The 18,644-nt window shown below is 34.2% G+C and overlaps 1 protein-coding gene across 11 annotated transcripts in view; it reads right to left on the bottom strand.

Annotated features, from left to right (window-relative positions):
- Nucleotides 1–18,644, bottom strand: part of Nlgn1 (neuroligin 1) — an 883,817-nt gene that overhangs the window by 711,571 nt on the left and 153,602 nt on the right. For 5 of the 11 annotated variants that reach the window (XM_078043657.1, XM_078043662.1, XM_078043664.1 and 2 more), the window contains exon 1: nt 7,473–8,143. The exons of 4 other annotated variants lie outside the window; for them this stretch is intronic. The gene's annotated coding sequence lies outside the window, so the exon portion shown is untranslated. Of the gene's footprint in view, nt 1–7,472; nt 8,144–18,644 lie in introns of those variants that run through there. 2 more of the 11 variants (XM_078043667.1, XM_078043668.1) reach the window with 1 other exon arrangement.

Below are 18,644 nucleotides of genomic sequence, written 5' to 3'. Positions count from 1 at the left end.
AGGAAAAGAGACCAAAGGGAGAGCTTTTCCTTCTGTGTTACACAACTGGACATTTCTGCTGTGACCTTCCTTACAGCTAATTGCTATGTATTGAGAGTTTCTTGTGTGTCTGGATTATTTGGAGGAGGAGATAGGGGCTGGGAAAAAAAGCTATTTAACATGACCTGTGTACAATCAATTTTATTTTCCATTCACTTTGGATCTACTCTCAGGTAGACTCTCAAATGTCAATTGCTAAGTCTAGAATCTCCTTAGGAATCCTGACTTCCAAATGATTAGGAAGGTGAAGGGGATGGGAGGGGCAAGGATGGATGAGACAGAATGTTTCTTAAAAAGTCATGGGCAACAGATTTAAAGTGTATGTAAAATACTGCAGCACATGTTTTTTTAACACCTACTGGCGACCCTGTGCTCCCCCAGAAGAAAATGAATAATCACTCAAGCGTTCGGGAAAGACAGCCAGGTAGAGCTGATTACTTCACTTGATATTAAATTGATGCTTTTGTCTGAAAGGGGCCACCTTTGGGTCACAAGTCACTGCTTCCAGAAGCAACTTAATTATGCCTGCCAGTACCCTTATAGAAAAACTAGCACAATGTAAGAGCAGTGCCACATTCTCAAATCACCTTTGAAGCTTATTTTGGTTTCTAGTGAGTTGCTGGTGCCTGGGAAGAGTGGAGAATTGCCATTCCTGTTGCCCTGCTTAATTAAAGCTCCTCTTTAAAAAAAAAAAAAATCCCTTGTTGCCAGAGAATAGCTACAACTTTGGCAGAGGCAATGCTAAGTTTCTGCCTATGGCCCCGTGCCAGGGTGTGTCAATCTTGACCCCTTGGAGGATGATTAGCAGAGAGAGGGTAGTTAAACCTTTGTGCCCATTCAGTCCCAGGCTTCTGCTGGAATTGGCAAGTACTATAGTGGCTATTGTGCAAGGAGTAACTGTCTACTAGGAGCTGGGCTAAGACCACCAACTCCTTTTACGTGAGGCACCAAACAGCAATAATGGCTTCCTGTCACTCCTGATCTAGCATAGAGCTCACCAGTGGCCAGAAGGGGAAAGGATATTACACTAGCAATCTTCTTCAGATAGCTACCTCTTTTATTTCCCCTTCATGTTACAACTCCATTAGAACAAATAACAACAGAACTCAGAGTAATGCCCTGTTCATGGGCCATTTGTGTAATACACCATTAATAAATAGAATATTAACAAGACTTTAGCATATGCGTGGGATATTAGTTGCTAAATGAACTCACCATTTAAGCCAAGTTAAATAGTAGGGAGTTTGCAATACTAAAATATTAAAGATGAGAAACATTTTTTTAATCTTAAGATCTTAAGTGATTTAAAATCTTAAAAGTTTGGGTGCTATGATTAAAATGTCAAACTTTGTTATGTTGTACAACTTATCTCAAACTGTGTTATATTTTACATCTCATGGTCTTCACCATTCATGTCCTACCTATTTGAAATAAGTTTCGGTAATTTCAAAGTTGCTGGAGATATCACATTTTCCTCATGTACCTTTCAGTAAATTATAACAACCGAAATAACCCTATTACACTCATAAGTCTTACCTATATAATTTTTAAGATAAAATAAGGGGGCACAAAGATTACTAAAAAGTTTCAGTTATGTATCTTTGGTTAAAATTCAGTATATAAAATATGATCCTTTCTAATTTTAAAATACTGTATATTACTTCATACTATCTGTGAATGCAAATAACTATCAATTTTATGCTTTTAAAAAAAGCAAAAATGAAGAGACTAAGTATTAGTGACATAAGGAGGCTGCATATTTAGTTGATAACTGTTGTGAGTGCTAGGGATAAACACATACAGTTTTGAACAAATCAGACAAAATTCCCATGTTATAGTGGAGGTTATGTAGACTACTACCATAGTAGCAGGTGAGTATTTAATATAGTCTCATCCTCATTCTTGTTATTAAAGATTACAGCTCTCAATCGTAGGAACTTTTGGCATGAGTCTCATGATAACATATGCATTAGAACACTTGGCACAGTTAAAGAGGTAATGAAACTGGTGACTTTCTTTTTACCCCCAAGAAAAAGGATAGATAACATTGTCACTTGTGTGTAAAGTTTTGGACAGCTAAGTAATATGGATTTAAATTAAAAATGACAGCTGTACTGACTTGAAACATAATGGTTGCTGAAGTGAGCCTTTCTTTCTTTTAGCACTATGGTTTACTATTGAATGGCTCAAGTATTATTTTCAGGTGTGACTATTGTGACACATGTTCGTCAATGCCATATGCACTGACATTACTGTTACTGTTATGTAACAGTAATTACTGTTTTCCTGCTTAGTTCTGTCCTGAGTTAGGGGAGGAGGGCCGTGGTTGTCTTGTAGGGAAATCTTACAGTTGTGACAATCACAACTTGGTTTTTATCAAATAAGTATTTCTTGATTCCCTTGGTGACCCTGTGGAATTTCCAAGCATAGTGAGTATTTCATATGATCATCGGAAAGTATTCCCCATGACTATTTTAAAGAAAAGCAACAAGAATTTACATTTCACTGTAAGACATTGCAATTAATCTTTCCTCCACTTAAAAGTCCAACATGGATTGATTGGGTCAAAAAGAAAAATAGAATCATTACTGTTATACATAACTGATAACACATCTGTATAAAGAATAAGTCACTATGTCAGTTGAATGTGTTTCAAAAGGCATCTGTTAGGAACATATGAGACCTTCACCTCACTGCCCAACTTCTTCACTATTTCTAGAAAGTTATCTGATATTTAGATAAAGATGTAAGAAAACCATATTCTAAGGAAATATTTGCCTAATAGTCTATCTTCTCCACAACTTCTCTCTCCCCAAAAAACGGCTACCACAAAATAAATAAGCAAACAAATAAATAAATGTACTTATTTTCTAAATTATGAAAAAATAAATAGAATTATAGTTACAGGTAAATTAATAGATATGCAATTTTCTTATTAAATCACCACCCAAATGGATAGCAATGGACTCCAGTGAGTAGTGCTAATTGTAGAAATATGTCACATTAAAAGCAGAATACAGAAAGAGTTACTGTGTGTCCTGTCAGAAGAGAACTAGTATTGTGTACAAAAAGTGTGGCTGGATACAGAATTAAAAATTCTAACAAATATTGCTATACAAATCAAGGAAAAGTAAAAGTGTTCTAAAAAATGTGTTGTGTATGTGTGGGGTGTGTGTGTGTGTGTGTGTGTGTGTGTGTGTGTGTATAAAACATTTTTTTCCTACTTCAGAAATCAAATCTAAACTCATCAACTTAAAGCCAAGTCCTGAGATGTCAACTGCATTTGCATCAAGGTACATTAGGTCTAGTCTCAGACTGGAACTTTATTTCCTATGATATATCACTGTGGTTTTTGGTTTTACATCTGTAGCACTAACTTAACTTGCATTTGTTCCAAAATGAATTTCATGCTCAACTTGTTTTTCTTAATTAAACTTCCTTTAGCAGTTCCTAATATGTGTATTATTAAAACTCATTAGTCCCATTCACGCTTGCCTGTCATTTTCTGGCTACACATTCATATATTGAAGTGCTTCGTTGCTATGTATAGGAAGAAAATTAAATAATAAATATGGGACTAGAACATTTTATGAGTGTCAGGATGAGAGAGTGCCTGCAAGGCCCATAAGGTTTCACACAAAAGAGGCATTACTGCTAAAGCCAACATGCTGACACATCTCTGATCTATAAAGTCTGCAGTAATGGCAGCAGTAAAGCGTTTTGCCATTGACTAGAATTTCTCTTACATGCAACGGAAATAGGCACAGAAGAGATTATATTGACTGTTATAAAAAGAATTCATATAAAAATCTCCCAAAAGTTTAGTGTCTAATAATTTCAAATGCCTGGAATGATTTACTAGTTTTCTCTGACTTCAGTTAAGCTTAGAGTTGGCAGTCTTTCTCTTTCACAGAGATGTACTGCTAAATGGGAATGTGGGATTTCTGTTGTTGGAACTGCTTGTTCATTCCTTTTATTGTTTCCTTTTGGGGGGGGGGCAAGAGAGCACTAGAAATCAAAGATAATGTACATCATTTTATAGAAACACAGCAATATTTGACATTATCAACATGAGTTCACTGATAATAGAACCAAAGAAACCAAACAAAACTTGGTAGAATAAAAGAATCATTCCTCTTGGAAACAGTTGGGTATGTTGCTATCCTACAACATGAAGAGACTTGCTACTTCAAGATGCTTTAAATCATCCTTTAAAAAGCAACAAAAAAGATACCCTAGATTCACCATTAGCATTTGTTAATTTATTTTTTTTTTTGAATTTTACAAATTTGAAAGATCAAAAATTCAAATTTTAACTTAATTGAAAAAATTGTTTAATGTCTCCACATATCCAAAGAGATGGAAGATTTGCACTTTGGGATTCCATATATATAAATTTCAACAAATCATTTTCAGTAGAATTCCTGTCCACCCCCAGATAGAATTTCCCTTATCATTTTGATTTCAATTAAGAGCACATGGTAACTTCATTAAAAATCAGTTAATGTAAAAATAACATTCAATGTTGTTGATCGTCTCAACATCGTAGAAGAAAACTGTAGTGAATGGACTAGCTGTTGCAGAACGTGAGGCCACTTGGAACCTATGGAAGGCTTTCACTGTCAAGTAAAGCTCCAGTGACATAACATCAGTTTTTCTATAGTGATAAGTCTTGGGAAAAACTAATGCCCTCTCTTGTCAATGATATTAGGAACTATGTTTGCAATTAGCAGGGCTAATTGAGAGCTTCTGTTTTCTACCCCAAACTACCACATTTTGTGTTACTCTGAAGTATAAAATTAAAACAACCCATTGAAGCCACCATGTCCTGTTTAATAATTATAACTAAAAACATGCCTTGGAATAGGATAGAGCAAAATATAATTAATTTTCTAAGTGAGCTCTTCAGGTTTTTCAATAGTTCTTTAAGTGGTCTCCTCTATTAAATAGAGCATTTATCTAACTAACTAGGTAACTTGCTCTTCATTTACAGGCTACAGCTGTTAAAACTTTTGTGGTGGGTTGTTCTATAAATTAACATCCCCACAGTTATTGGCCTTCTAAAGTGAATTTACAAGTTAAAGGTTGACCAAAGTTTTGGATAGGAACTGCTATAGAAACAGAGAATACAATTCTTCCAACTAGATGACACAAAAGAGTAGGTCAAACTTCCCCTCTTTCAATGGCACCATCAAAACAGAATGTAATGAAGGAGTAGAACATCAATTGTTTCCCATAGAAAAATATTTTCTGGCTTCTAAAAAGTATGTTCAGTTAAGTCTTCCACTTTAACACTGTGGTACATGTAACAATGCTACTTAGTGCTTTCAAAATATGCAAATTAACTTTAAGAGGATCTCTTTTTTCATGTTTCAAATTCTCCATAACTTTTATATTAATAGTTATATTTTTTTGATAAAAAAAAAGAAAGAAATTCCAGTTCACCTACCACTCATCTTCATTATTTATTTGCTATAATCATTCAATGTTCTTTGCTAGCTGCCTTTGGATTAGCTTAATCTTTGAAAAAAATACGTTAAATGCTATCAGGAATAGAATGTGTCTAGAATGTACCAAAACACAGAACATCCATTCTTCTAGGTTCAGTCTGCACAGGAACCACGTGACTGAGAGCAGAGCAAAAGAGAGGCAAAGCTGGCCTGGAAGATGTCTGCTTGAGACTGACAATTGGGCTTGTAGAAACCATTTCTTGCTATTTCTATAGTCTTTAGAAAATCTTACACAAAGTCTTCAGAAATAAGAAATAGCTAACTTCTCCCCTTTAGAATTCCTGGGAGACAAAAGTTTTATATTTTGCTATTTCATCCTGAAAATGCAAATTCCAGGTGCTTGCTTCAGAATTTGGTTTAAACACACACAAACACACACACACACACACACACACACACACACCCACACACACACACACTTCAGGAGGAAAGTTTGGTGAGATTCATCTTTGAAAGCCAGAATGTCTGATATATCTGGAATTCCTGAAATAAGTACTGGAGGATGAATGTGCTTCAGATGACATTGAAGAGTTGCCTTTCCATGAGTTTACTCATCATGGAGAGACTTCGAGGCTACAATCATAAAGGTGTCTGAATACATTTCACAATGTGTAAACAGAAACCTCTGGAAAAACACTATGTTATTCTTCAAAAGGCTAAACATACAAAGTATAGAATTTTATGCTTAACAATTATTTATCTTCATTTTATTCCAGTGCATTTGAATCCCTGATGGTTTAAAATTTTCAGAATTGACCTTAAATATATTTTTAAAAAGCCCAAGTAAAATAATGATGCTAAAGGGTCAAAGGATATAAAATGAGGGGGGGGGCGGTTCATTAACCTATTTAACACATCTACATACACTATATATGTCTCTAAAATAAACCAGTTCTTTGTATACAATTGTTCTGAAGCTACGTGGACTCCAAAATTGGTGGATAGGAATCTGCTTTTTCAGATTTCGAAGCAACTTTTAGTTTCCTAAGTCGATTAATATTCACTCATTTGAGTGATTAGTTTTAATTATAGCTGTTGAAATTGATTTCCTCTGCAAATAAAAGCGAGCTTTCCTTGAGAGCTTCAAATTAAAAAAAAAAAATTAAGAAAAAAAAATTCCCTCAATTCAGCTGCAAGAAAATATCCAGAAACGCGCGCGCACCGCTCAGTCGGAAAGAAAAGCCAGTAAGTGGCAAGGCAGGCAGGGCAGGGATGCATCAGAAATGCAGCCGGCTGCCTGGCGCACTCGCCTGCCTGGGCCCTGGGCAGAAAGGCTGCAAAGACCTCTAGGGCTCGTCCAACTCGAAGAAAGTTACCACGGACTGTATTATGGAAAGTCGTGCAAGTGAATTACAAGACGTGTGTGGCCAGTCACCCACTTCTACTGTCTCTATCCAATGCAGTGACCCTGTAACCCTTTAGTGTCTGGTAAAGCGGGGGAGGAAGGAAGGAGTAGCAAGAAAGAAAAGGAGGAAGGACACATCATGAATAGGACCCATCCACCCCCACCCCTGCAAAATGCCCCTGGAAGCCGCGACAGTCACTGAAACCGCAGCCAAAGCGGCAGAGATTTCTACTCTGGTTTTTCCCCCTCTCCACCGGCAGGTTTTCCAAAGCACCGCCGCCTCCTCTCAAAGTATCACTGGGAGAAAGCACCGGATCCAGGAGGCATTTCCCAACTGAGAGATTTTTCAATGCAAAGTTGAGAGCTTGGAGGACTGCTTGGCTTCCCCACAGACGCCACCAAACAAGGTTTTCAAGCTCCATCTAGGTAGCTCCCTAGCGATCCCCCGGAGATGCGCGAGGTGGCTTTACAGCTCTCCCCTGCTCGCCCCATTTCACAGGCATCGCGTCCGCATCACCTTCCGCGCGTGGCACACCAACCCAGGCAGCCCCCTCCCAATGAAAGAGCCACAAACTTACCCTCAGCCAGACGAATCCACAGAGGGAGCCCCCTCATCTTCCCCCGGTCCCCTTCCAATAATTCAAGGAGACAGTTTCTACAACACTTCGCCGTCAAATTCAAGCCGAAATGGTCAAAGTATTTACCAGTTTTAGACGCTTTATTTTGGAATCTCGAGCACCCGATAATTCTTGTTTCAGGATTCAAGATGCTTCTTCTTTTTTTTTTTTTTCTTTAAGCAGCCGCAACCCCAGTTTTGCGGGCCCCCCCCCCTCCTTTTTATTCACCCACGGACACTTCCAAAACGTGTCGATTGATCCTTTTTTCTTTCCAAATGCAACCACGATCCAGAATCCTGGGCACCCAAAGCCACCTCCATGTAAATCCGACCATCAGGCAAGAAATACAAATGATCAAACCAACGTTACTTCTTTCAGCTGCAATCAGATAATCCTACTAATCCAATAGATTTATCTCGATTGGAAATTGACCTCAAAAATGAATTCCCAAAGCCGATGTCCAGTAGAACGATTTCATAGCCCTGTGAGGGTGACCGAAAACACTGTGGTTTCTTTCTTTCTTTTTTTAAAAAAAATCTTTTTGGATTCTGGGTGCACTGCTCGCAAAAAATGCCGAGGACCCTGGTTTTCCCCTAATATAGGTTTCTACTCCAAATCGGTGCAGAATGAAAAATGGTACAAAGATACCCCTAGTGGCTCTAGGCGATATTGCAGGGATCTTAGTTTTTTTCTTTTTCTCACCCCTCTCCTCACCGTTTTATTCCCACCCCCCTAGATAACTAGATGCTGTAGTAGTTAAAAAAAAAAAAGACTGAACCAAGATTTACATGAATAGCGTGTGACTGCTTGAATAAATCATCTGACCTTTCTCCATTGTTTTATGCTTAAAGATTGAGACTCTTGTGCTTCCTTCCATCTCCTCTGTATTCAAACATTTCTCCAATGGCATTTAATAGCTAAAATGACACTTTGTGGCAGGTCAGTGATTTCAAAGCAAATATATTTGTTTTCTTAATAACTAAAGTTATCCAATAAAGCCTTAGTCTTCCTGAGATAGATTGATTTTAGAAAAATCCTTAACTTTTTTTTTAAGGAATATGATTATGGATATACATTTTTAGATTTTTTCTTATTCTGGGCCTTTGATGTTCATTCAGAAAAGGATCCAATGACTTTTGTGAGCTTGTGGTCAAAGGACAAGACCTAAATACCATGCTATAGGTTTTCCTGTTGCTTAACTGAATCCTTTAGAATTCAATGACCTCAAGATTACCACTAGGATTTTTGACAGGCTTCAAAGAAAAAGAATCAATGCCATGAATTTCAGGACTCTGTTGCTAAGCAGTGTATTACACACTTTCACCAACAGTGCCTACCCTTAAGACTCTAATTCTGTGGGACCAAGAATAGGCCAAGTTTCTGCATTTCTAACAAGCCCTCTGAGCACGCCTTCATTATCAAGGGCCTAGTAAAATAGAAAAGTTCAATTCACTTTCATGCTGATGGGTTCTGTAGCTGCAAAAACTGGGAAGTCTTTCTTAACTGACTAAATAATTAAGCCTTTTAGTGTATGAACTATTAAAGAGTCATGAGACTTTCCTTTTACCACTGGTTTTTCTATTAATTGGCTATGTGACTTTGAGAAGTCACCTTTTGGCCTATGGTTAATTTATCTATTAAAATTCAAAATAAATCAACAACTCTGCATGATCCTGGATGGAGGACTCAAAATGGTAAATTAATCTGTAATACTAATGTAATCATTATTAAAATCCCTCTCCAGCTTTTCATGAAACTTGAAAAGTTAATTCTAAAATGTTTTTGCAATAGCAAATGGTAAAAAATTGTCAATATTCTCCCAAGAACAAGGTTCGTGGAGTTTCCATATGAACTATTAAGGCTTAATGCAAAATGACAGTAATTAAGGCAATGTAGCTTTGGTTCAGAGAGAGAAATTTGTCCACAAGAACAGAATAGAAAGCCTAGAAATATACATGCGTTATTGGAAACTTGATAAATAACAGGTGGCATTATAGAGTGGTGAAGACAGTTTAGTTATTCAGAAAACAGACTATGCATGTGAAAAAAAATGGTTACAGTAGATTTTAACTTCATGTCATACATATGTATTTAAAGGGCTTAAAGATACAGTGAAAAATTTTATAACTTTATAATTTGGGGTCAATGGGAAGAGAATAGTTCATTAAACAAGGCAGAAAAACCAGTCATACAGGAAAAATGTTAAATTTGATGTATAAAATAAAATATATTAAAATCAATCTATAGAATGAGAGGAGATATTTACAATGCATATAACGAAAGAAAGATTAGTATCCAAAGTATGTAAAGGTTTCTAATAAATCTATTTAAAAGACAGGACAGGAAAAATGAGCTGAAGAAATGATCAATTGGTTGGCAGAAGAGAATTTTTATTGTCTAATAACTATTTGAAAGGCACTTATTCTCCCTAGCTATTAGAGAAATACAGGGCAAAATGCTGAGATCTCATTTCATAGACATGAAATTGGCAAAATGTTACAAATCTAGCAATACCAGATGTTGATGAGGATGTGAAGAAACCATGGAGAATGTGACAGTTAAAAGTACAAAGTCTTTAGAAAGCAATTTAGAAAGACTTGAAGATTCTCATATCCTAAAATATAGTCTTCCCAGTCCTAGAAATACCCATTGAAAAATTACTTGAAAGAGCAAAGAAATAGAAGTGATCAAAATACCTCTGGATAAACAAGTAGACAAGGAATTCATAAAATATTCACATGTTGAAATAATAGAAGCAGCAGGGAGAAAAATGAAAGCATCATGGCTATTTGAGTTAGTATAGATAAGTTTAAAAAATATCATGTGGACAATAAAAGAAGAATGCTGCAGAAAGACATTTGTGGGATGATACCATGTATATATAAAGTTTGAAAATATGCAGAATAATTATATCAATCAATTTCAATCACATTCCTATGCAACAAAAAAGTATCAACATGCATGAGAACTATAAACCTCAAATTCAGGGGAGAGATTGCCCCTGGGAAGGATTGGGGTTTGGGTTAATGGAATTGATAAGGTAACCAGGGTTGCTCCTCTTGAATCTACAGAGCTTTATTTCTTAAGGTGAATCCTGAACACATGTGGCTACACTACTACTATGTAAATTGTTTGTATGCCTAAAATATTTCTTTAAAATAAAAGACTTAGATTAGATGATTTCTCTGAACCCTTATAGTATTATAAACATTTCTAATTAGAATAAGTAAATGTAGATGTGAAAAAATAGCATTGGAATTCAGAATTTCATAACACATTTTATAGAGAGATTTTAGAAATGAAATGGCAGCATTTTGTATTTCAAGAAGTAAAAATGAATTGCTGCTTATTTATTTCTATAATGAGTATTAGAATTTCCAGCTTGAAAGCAAAATTCACCACCTAAATGAGAAAAATGTGGCTGAAATAAGAAAAAAAAATAACCCTCCACTAGCTCTTTCTTGTATTTTTCCTTTGATCTCATAAATAGTAATAGGGTCTCTGAAACTGTGAAACAGGCCATCGATTGATCATGTTCAGTCTGACCAGTTAACTAGAAACCACCAAAAGCAGAGTAGCCCCAAGCCAAATTACAATACAAAGAAAATCCTTCGAAGAATACTGAAAACACATATATGCATTCAAATAGGGGGAAATTATTGATGTGAATTATGAGAACTAGAAATCCCATTTAAAAGTCACTAGATATTATTTTTCATAATCTGTGAAAAATAGAAGATACCAAATATTAGGAAAGATTTTAGAACCCCAACTTAGAAGTACAGTGAGCTATTAATACCATCAACTCACACTAGACTCAGGAAAGACCCCTAGTTAATTGCCAAACAAAATTTTATCCATTCAGAACAGAATTTCTTGGAAATAATCATTGCAATTTTGTACTAAGGAAAGAGCAAGATTACAACTTCATTTTCTTTGATAGAATAGACAAGGAGGAAGAAGTAAACATAATGTTTTGGAAATTTGAAGAGGTTGACATAACCACAACAACCACTTATTGACTACCTCCTGCATACTAGACACAGACTAAAACATGTCATGAATTCCTTAATTTCTATTGATAATAAATGCTCGTTGTTACTATTCTGTCTTTATACTTGAGCATCTGTAATGTACAGGTATTAGATATTGATAGAGAACTGAAGGTTCATTTTCAGTGTGTTTGAGTTCAAGCTGGCTAAACAGGATAAGATAGTCAAAGAAGGTAGAAGAGTAAAACAAAGAGAAGAAGGAATATGGGAAAGGCAGAAGAAAGAGGGTTAAGGATAACAAGATGCATCAAGTTCTTTGTCTCCCTGGTATACGCCTCATGATACAAATGATTAGTGAATGATGACTTAATAGAATCAAAGAATGGAAACGGTTGGTATATAAAGAAAACAAATACATCCTCCATATTGGATGGGTTTGCTAATATTCTCAGAAAATGAAATTAACCAAGGAAGCTAAAAATTAACTATGACTAATAGTGGGAAATGAAAAATCAAGATTGGCAAACCTATGCACTGTGGGGAATTTCAAATTGACTATGTCACTAAAATTTTAGCTCTGATAAAACCTCATTTATTTTTTATACCAAATGGAGAATGATTAATTGATTAATACCAAATGGATAATGTGAATAAATAAATAGCATGTTTTTAGAGATAAATAGAGAGCAAATGTTTAATTGCTTCTTTTAATACAAAGAAGTTGTTATTAAAAGAGATATTTTGCGGGGTTTTTTTCCAAATAAGTGATATAAATGTACTTCATAAAGGACATATATTTATATGAATTAAGTTCTAGCTGGTAGCAAATATTTTAGAATGTTATAAAAGATTGATGCTCAATGTCTGTATAAAATGAAATAAGTTGCAAAATTCTGTAAAAAAGATAACTAAAGCAAAAACAGTGTTCCTTTACCATCTTCAGAACTCCCCAGATATAAATTCATATTAAGTCCTCAAGACTTGAATCTAAATGAATGGCAACTGGGAATTATAAAAGGCATAAAAATAAAAAGTGTTGCAATATTACACAGCCTAACTATTGCAAAGGTGGCTGTTTTGAGGAGGTTCTTTCTACAGGGAAGAATCTGCTCACACAATCCTGCTTAATTAGAAAAGTACTTAAAGCACTTGACTGATACTGAATATTTCAGGTATGTACTGGAAGAACACACCTGCTTGGATGCTAAATATATCAGATGCATCTTTATATTCCATGGATTGAAGACTGGTAATGGAAACCAAAGAAGTAATGATCAAGACTAGACATTTTAGGATGAGACTGCCATATCTAGAACTGGAACTTCTTCATTATGTTTGAGGTGCCAAAACATTTTCAAAGTGACTCTTGTAGGAATGTAACTCAGAAATCATTCAAGACTTTTCAAAACCAATTACACTCATTTTGCCTTGATAAAAACTTTCAGATATTGGCAGAATTATGTTAACAATAATCTATTCTTTTTGAAGGAACTCTTTTTATATCTATAATTTGTACTTATATTTAATTGATGCAATTATTCAATTATTCTTTACTTTAAAATACATACATCTTAAATCTCAATGACTTCAGCTAGTAATAGCTTATTAACACAACTCAAAACTCATCCTATCGAACATCCATTAGAGTTAATTGTAAAATATTAATATAGTTTAGTTTGCATTTCCAATATTAGCAAAATTTACTGTAAAATTTGACCTAAGTTTAGGAAGGGCTCATGATACTTCATTTTCTGTAGTTCAAACTGGAAAAGGAATTTTTAGTTACATCCCAGTGGCATTGCCACCTCTCAGGGACATGAGGGGGTTGCTCTTCCTTTTCTTGGTAGAAACTTCTCTAATTACAAAACCAAAAATAAACACTAGCCTGAATTTTCATTACTACTTAATGGTGATTTAATGATTATCTTCTACATAAAATACCTAGTTTTACAATTTTCTAAATTATGTAAATCAAACCTTAAAATGACACGTAGAGGAATGGATCCTTCTCTGTGTCTCTGTTTCCTTGTCTCTCAGTTTATCCATTTATCTGTCTACCTATCTATGTATAAATACAGTCTTCACATTTAGTTAATCTTCGATTATGTATATCAAACCAAGGAATGTCACAAATGTTTTAAAAGGAAAGATTTCCTAAAATCATTGGTATTTGACATTAGTGTTTGCTTTCTGCTTGTATATAAATAGGATTACTTTTGATGACTGGGAAACAATAAAATAATGTAATTAAATAGAATAATAAAATCATGTTATATTTAATGCAGAAGATGTTGGTAAACCTTCCAACCATTCTAGAATCCATGCCCTTTATGCTAATCATTCTGGTCTTTCTCTAAAAATTTCCAAAAGCTTCTGTAGACAAAAGCAAATTAATAAGTGATGTTTTGCTATTAAAAATGACATCCTAACCCTTTATTTCTAAATTGTGCAACTATGGAGAGCAAGAAGGAAATAGTAATTTTTTTAATAAGTAGTTGCTTAAGTTAATTACTGCGACACACACCTGTAATCCCAGCTACTTCAGAGACTAGGGTAAGAGGATTGGAAGCTAAAGGCCAGTATGAAAAACATAGCTAGACCCTATTTCCAAATAAAAAATAAATAGAGTCAGAGATGTTGCTCAGGGGTACAGCACCCCTAGGTTTAATCCCCAGTTCTACAAAAAAAGAACGAAAAAAAAAAGGAGAGAAAAGTAGTTTCTTAAGTAGATGAAACAGAGAAAGTAACATCAGTACTGTTTTTAACAGATTCTAAGAAGTCACAAAGTCAGTTGCCTATGACAATAAATAGCTTTTTGTTAACAGAAAGTTATCTGTTACATAATGGAATGGAAGTATCATTGCTGGCTTACTTGAGATGTAAAACATACAATTCACATCTTAGTCATTCCTAAGTCTGGTGAGGACATAAGAAAACATCTATAACTGTAGTTCATCTTATCAAAGCTCAAACTCATTAAAACACTAGAGTATATTTGAGTGGTGCTTGTATGGATTTCAAAGATCTCCTTTTGCTAAACAGAGAAGGCAAAGAGTATAAATGACTTAAAAGGTCACATTGAGCTCAGTGGTATTGCTATGAGAAGGCACTGTGTCATGCTACTTCTATATTGCTGCTTTTTTGTTTGCTTGTTGATGTTTAAAGCACATTGCTCTTAAAATATCTGACTGCACTCAACTTTAAAAATTATATTTAATGAGCAAATAAAACCCCACAAATGTAAGTAAACTTTATATGAAAATAAGAATAATGCCCCCCCACAAGATGTCCAGATCCTTATCCCAGGAATTGGTGAATATGTTACTTTACATATAGAAAGAGAACTTTTAGATTGTAGATGTGATTAAGTTAAAAATTTTAAGATGAAGATATTATTCTGGATTATCCAGATGGGACCAGTATTAATGACAAATATTTTTAACAGAGAAAAGCATAAGAGTCAGTCAAAATAATAGATGTGACAACAGAGTCAATCAGAAATGAGAGCTGAGAGAGGGAGAGGGAGAGAGAGGGAGAGAGAGGGAGGGAGGGAGGGAGGAAGAGAGAGAGAGAGAGAGAGAGAGAGAGAGAGAGAAACTTGAAAATACTACATTGTTACCATACCATAGTTGGAGGAAGAGAACACTTCCAGAGCAAACAAAGTCCTTGCCGACCCATTTTAGACCTCTGACTTCCTGAACAGTAAGATAATAAATTTATGTTGTTTTATGCCACCAAATTTATGGTAATTTATTTCAACAAAAATAAGAAACAAATGTATTTAATTAAAAATATCTAAAATGTAGTGCAAATAACTAGTGCTGCCCATGGAAACATATTGTGAACCACCAGATACAAATTATAATATTTGGATAAACATTTTTAAAAAAATTTAAAAAGGACCAAGTCAAATTAAATTTAACATAGTTCATTTATCCCAATGTCTCAAGAATTTTATTATTTCAACATGTGATAAGTATCAAACATTAATGAAATATTTTGAATTTTTAAATTTAATCTCTTCCAAAGCAAATGCATATATTACTTATATTTCAATTTGGACTAAAACCATTTCAAGAGTTCAATAGCCACTATAGCTAGTGACAACCATATTGAATAGCACAGCTTAAATTGCAGGAAACAAGTTATAAAGAGAATTTCATGTATCATTTCATAGATCATTCTAATGTTCTATCACAGTCTGGATTTAGAATCAGTAAAAGGACAAGTAAACTAAACAGATACTTCTCAAAATAAAAAAATATGAATAACCAATAAATACATGAAAAAATGATCAACATCTTTAACTATTAAGGAAATGCAAATCAAACTACACTGAGATTTTATCTCACTACAGTTATAATAGCAATCACCAAGAATACAAATAATAATAAATTCTGGCAACTATGACAGGGGAAAGAAACCCTTATACAAGGTGGGATTGTAACTTAGTACAATCACTATGGAAATCAGTATGGAAATTCCTCAAAAAAAGACTACAAATGGAAACACCATATGACCCAGTTATATTACTTCTTGTTATTTATTCAAAAGAATTAAAGTCATCATACTGTAAAAATATGTGCATACACATGTTCATAGCAGCACAATTCACAATAGCCCAGTACTGGAACCAGCCTAGGTGTCCATCAAGTAATGAGTGGATAAACAAAATATAATTCATGTATATAATGGAGTTTTATTTAGCCTTAAAGAAGAAGAAAATTATGTTATTTGAAGGAAAATGAATGGAGCTTAAAAGCATCATGTTGAATGAAATAAACTAGACTCATAAAATCAAGTGTTACATGTTTTCTGTCATATATGGAAGCTAGAGAGGAAAAAGGAAAAAAATAATGGGAGAGAGAATTTCATGAAATATAAAGGAGATTGATATAGTGGAGGAATGGGACCTTGGGAAGAAATAAGGGGAGGGAAAGGGGATGCCCTGGAGAATTAAAATGATTAAATTATGCTATGCACAAGTATGACATGTCACAGTGAATCCCCTGTTATGTATAATTATCATGCACCAATAAAAATTTTTAAAGAACTATGTAAAATATAGGTCTCTAGGACAGGGGTCAGTAAGTTACAGTTTGAAGGTCAAATTCAGCCTCCAATATTGTAAATAAAATTTATCGGATCATTAAAAAAGGATCATAAAAGTGTCTAAAGAAATCAGGATTGTTGTATAGGCAATTTTCTGATAACTTGTTACTTGTGAATTGTATTTAAAAAGAAATACCAGAAAAGGAAAAAATGAAAAAGAACATAATAGAAGAGTGTGATTACCTAGTGCCACTGAGTTGGCTGATATTTGTGAAAAAAAAAAAGCTAACAATAATAGAAAGGAATCTTTCTGGTATTTTCAGAGCAAAATGATAGGCAAGAAGGGGATACGAATAACATTGCTTCAGGCCAACTACATAATGTGAACAAATGACTAAGTGAAGAGAAAAACTGTTAAACCCCAGCTTCCAATTTCTCCATACAGAAGAGTGATATTCACACTAGAAAAGAATGTGATGGGGAGGAGATGATAATAAAATCTGAAGGTAACTTAGATGAGTTTGAAGAGACCATGAAAATTATTAATGATACTGATTTTCAAACAAGATTCTAGAAACACAAGTTTCCTTACCTCAACATTAACGGAAATTCTAGAATTGATACAGGTATTTGTTCACCATGTATATGGCAGGACAGAATAAATTTTTCATTAGAATCACTGGAATGGTAGATCAAAAAGGTCATTTGCAATGTTTATTCTGACTCAGGGTCTCTATAAAAGCCACTCTTAATTTTCTTGTGGACAACATTGGTATGGGCTGAATGATGGCATAGCTGAGTAGATCCTTTGAAAGTTGAACAATTCGTCTATTGTATCCAATGAATGTTCTTTGATATTCTCTTTTCTTTTTCCTTTTTGAGGATTAAAATTTCTAAAGGAATTTGTTTTATGATTGAGTCTGTCAATTAAGCAAATTAGTTTAATGATATGAATGAGAAGCTTTGGTAGAAGCCTATTTTTATATTATAGACTTTTAAAATAAATTATTTAAACCATCAACTGTTTGGGGAATTAGTATTTTCAATGTCACTATTCATATGGAGTTTTCTTCTAAATTACTTAAATTATAAAATATTAAATTGAATTTTAATTCAATGCTCTCCAATTTAACATCTACCTCCTCTGTGTCCCCTTTTTCAATAAAGAAAGATATCATCATGATTAGTTTACTCTGTCATACAAATTTTTCTATTTAATTAATCAACTGTTTTATATCAAAAATACCACCTAATAAAATCCTCAAATTAGTCTAAATTTAAAACAAATCAATCACACTACAACTCAACCTCAATCTTAATTTCAATCACGCACCTTTCAAAAGAATTTTATGACATAAGGGTATGATTCTTTCATATTTTTGACTCCTAATCCTGACACAATCATAAAATCTTTCTCTCTCTGCCTTCTCTCCAGATACATCAAGAACTAGACCAGGAAACAAATATCACAGACAAAAACAATAACATAAAAAAAGAGTAAGAACTCAATATAAACTCCTCCCTCTGTTTTTCATTCACTGTTTTTCCTCTCCTTCACCACTTACATTGTTCTAATATATAAACTATATTCTATATCATTGTGCATAGAATATATTGAACCAAAAAATGTATTTAGTAGACAAATGCAAAATATAATATGAGGATACACATATTCCCATGTGGCTACTGCAAAGACTAAAAGTTTCACTTATTTTTTCTCTCAGCTGACTTGAAAGCATGCAAATAATCATAATATTGAAAATAATGTCAATTTCATTTGTTGACTGCATCCTCTCTGCCAAAGTTGTGCTCAGTTCTTCTACCTGTGTATATCTTTCAACTTTGAAGGTACATATTATTTTTCCAACTCTGAAAATGGAAATCCAGTAATATCAAGTGACTTGCTGGTATTAGCAACAGTGTAAACTAAAAAACTGTGCTGGAGTTTGAATTTAAGCCCTCTATAATTGTGAAGGATAGTGAGCTGAGAGCTGAAGAGAATTGAAACTGGAAGAATGACTCAGTGGTCAAGAGTTATAAATGAAATGGACAGTTGGGATGTTCCCCAAAAGTGAGTTCACCTTTTAGT

This window comes from Ictidomys tridecemlineatus, chromosome 3 (genome assembly GCF_052094955.1).
Source record: "Ictidomys tridecemlineatus isolate mIctTri1 chromosome 3, mIctTri1.hap1, whole genome shotgun sequence".
Classification (NCBI taxonomy): domain Eukaryota; kingdom Metazoa; phylum Chordata; class Mammalia; order Rodentia; family Sciuridae; genus Ictidomys; species Ictidomys tridecemlineatus.
This window is presented reverse-complemented; position numbering and strand designations above follow the sequence as displayed.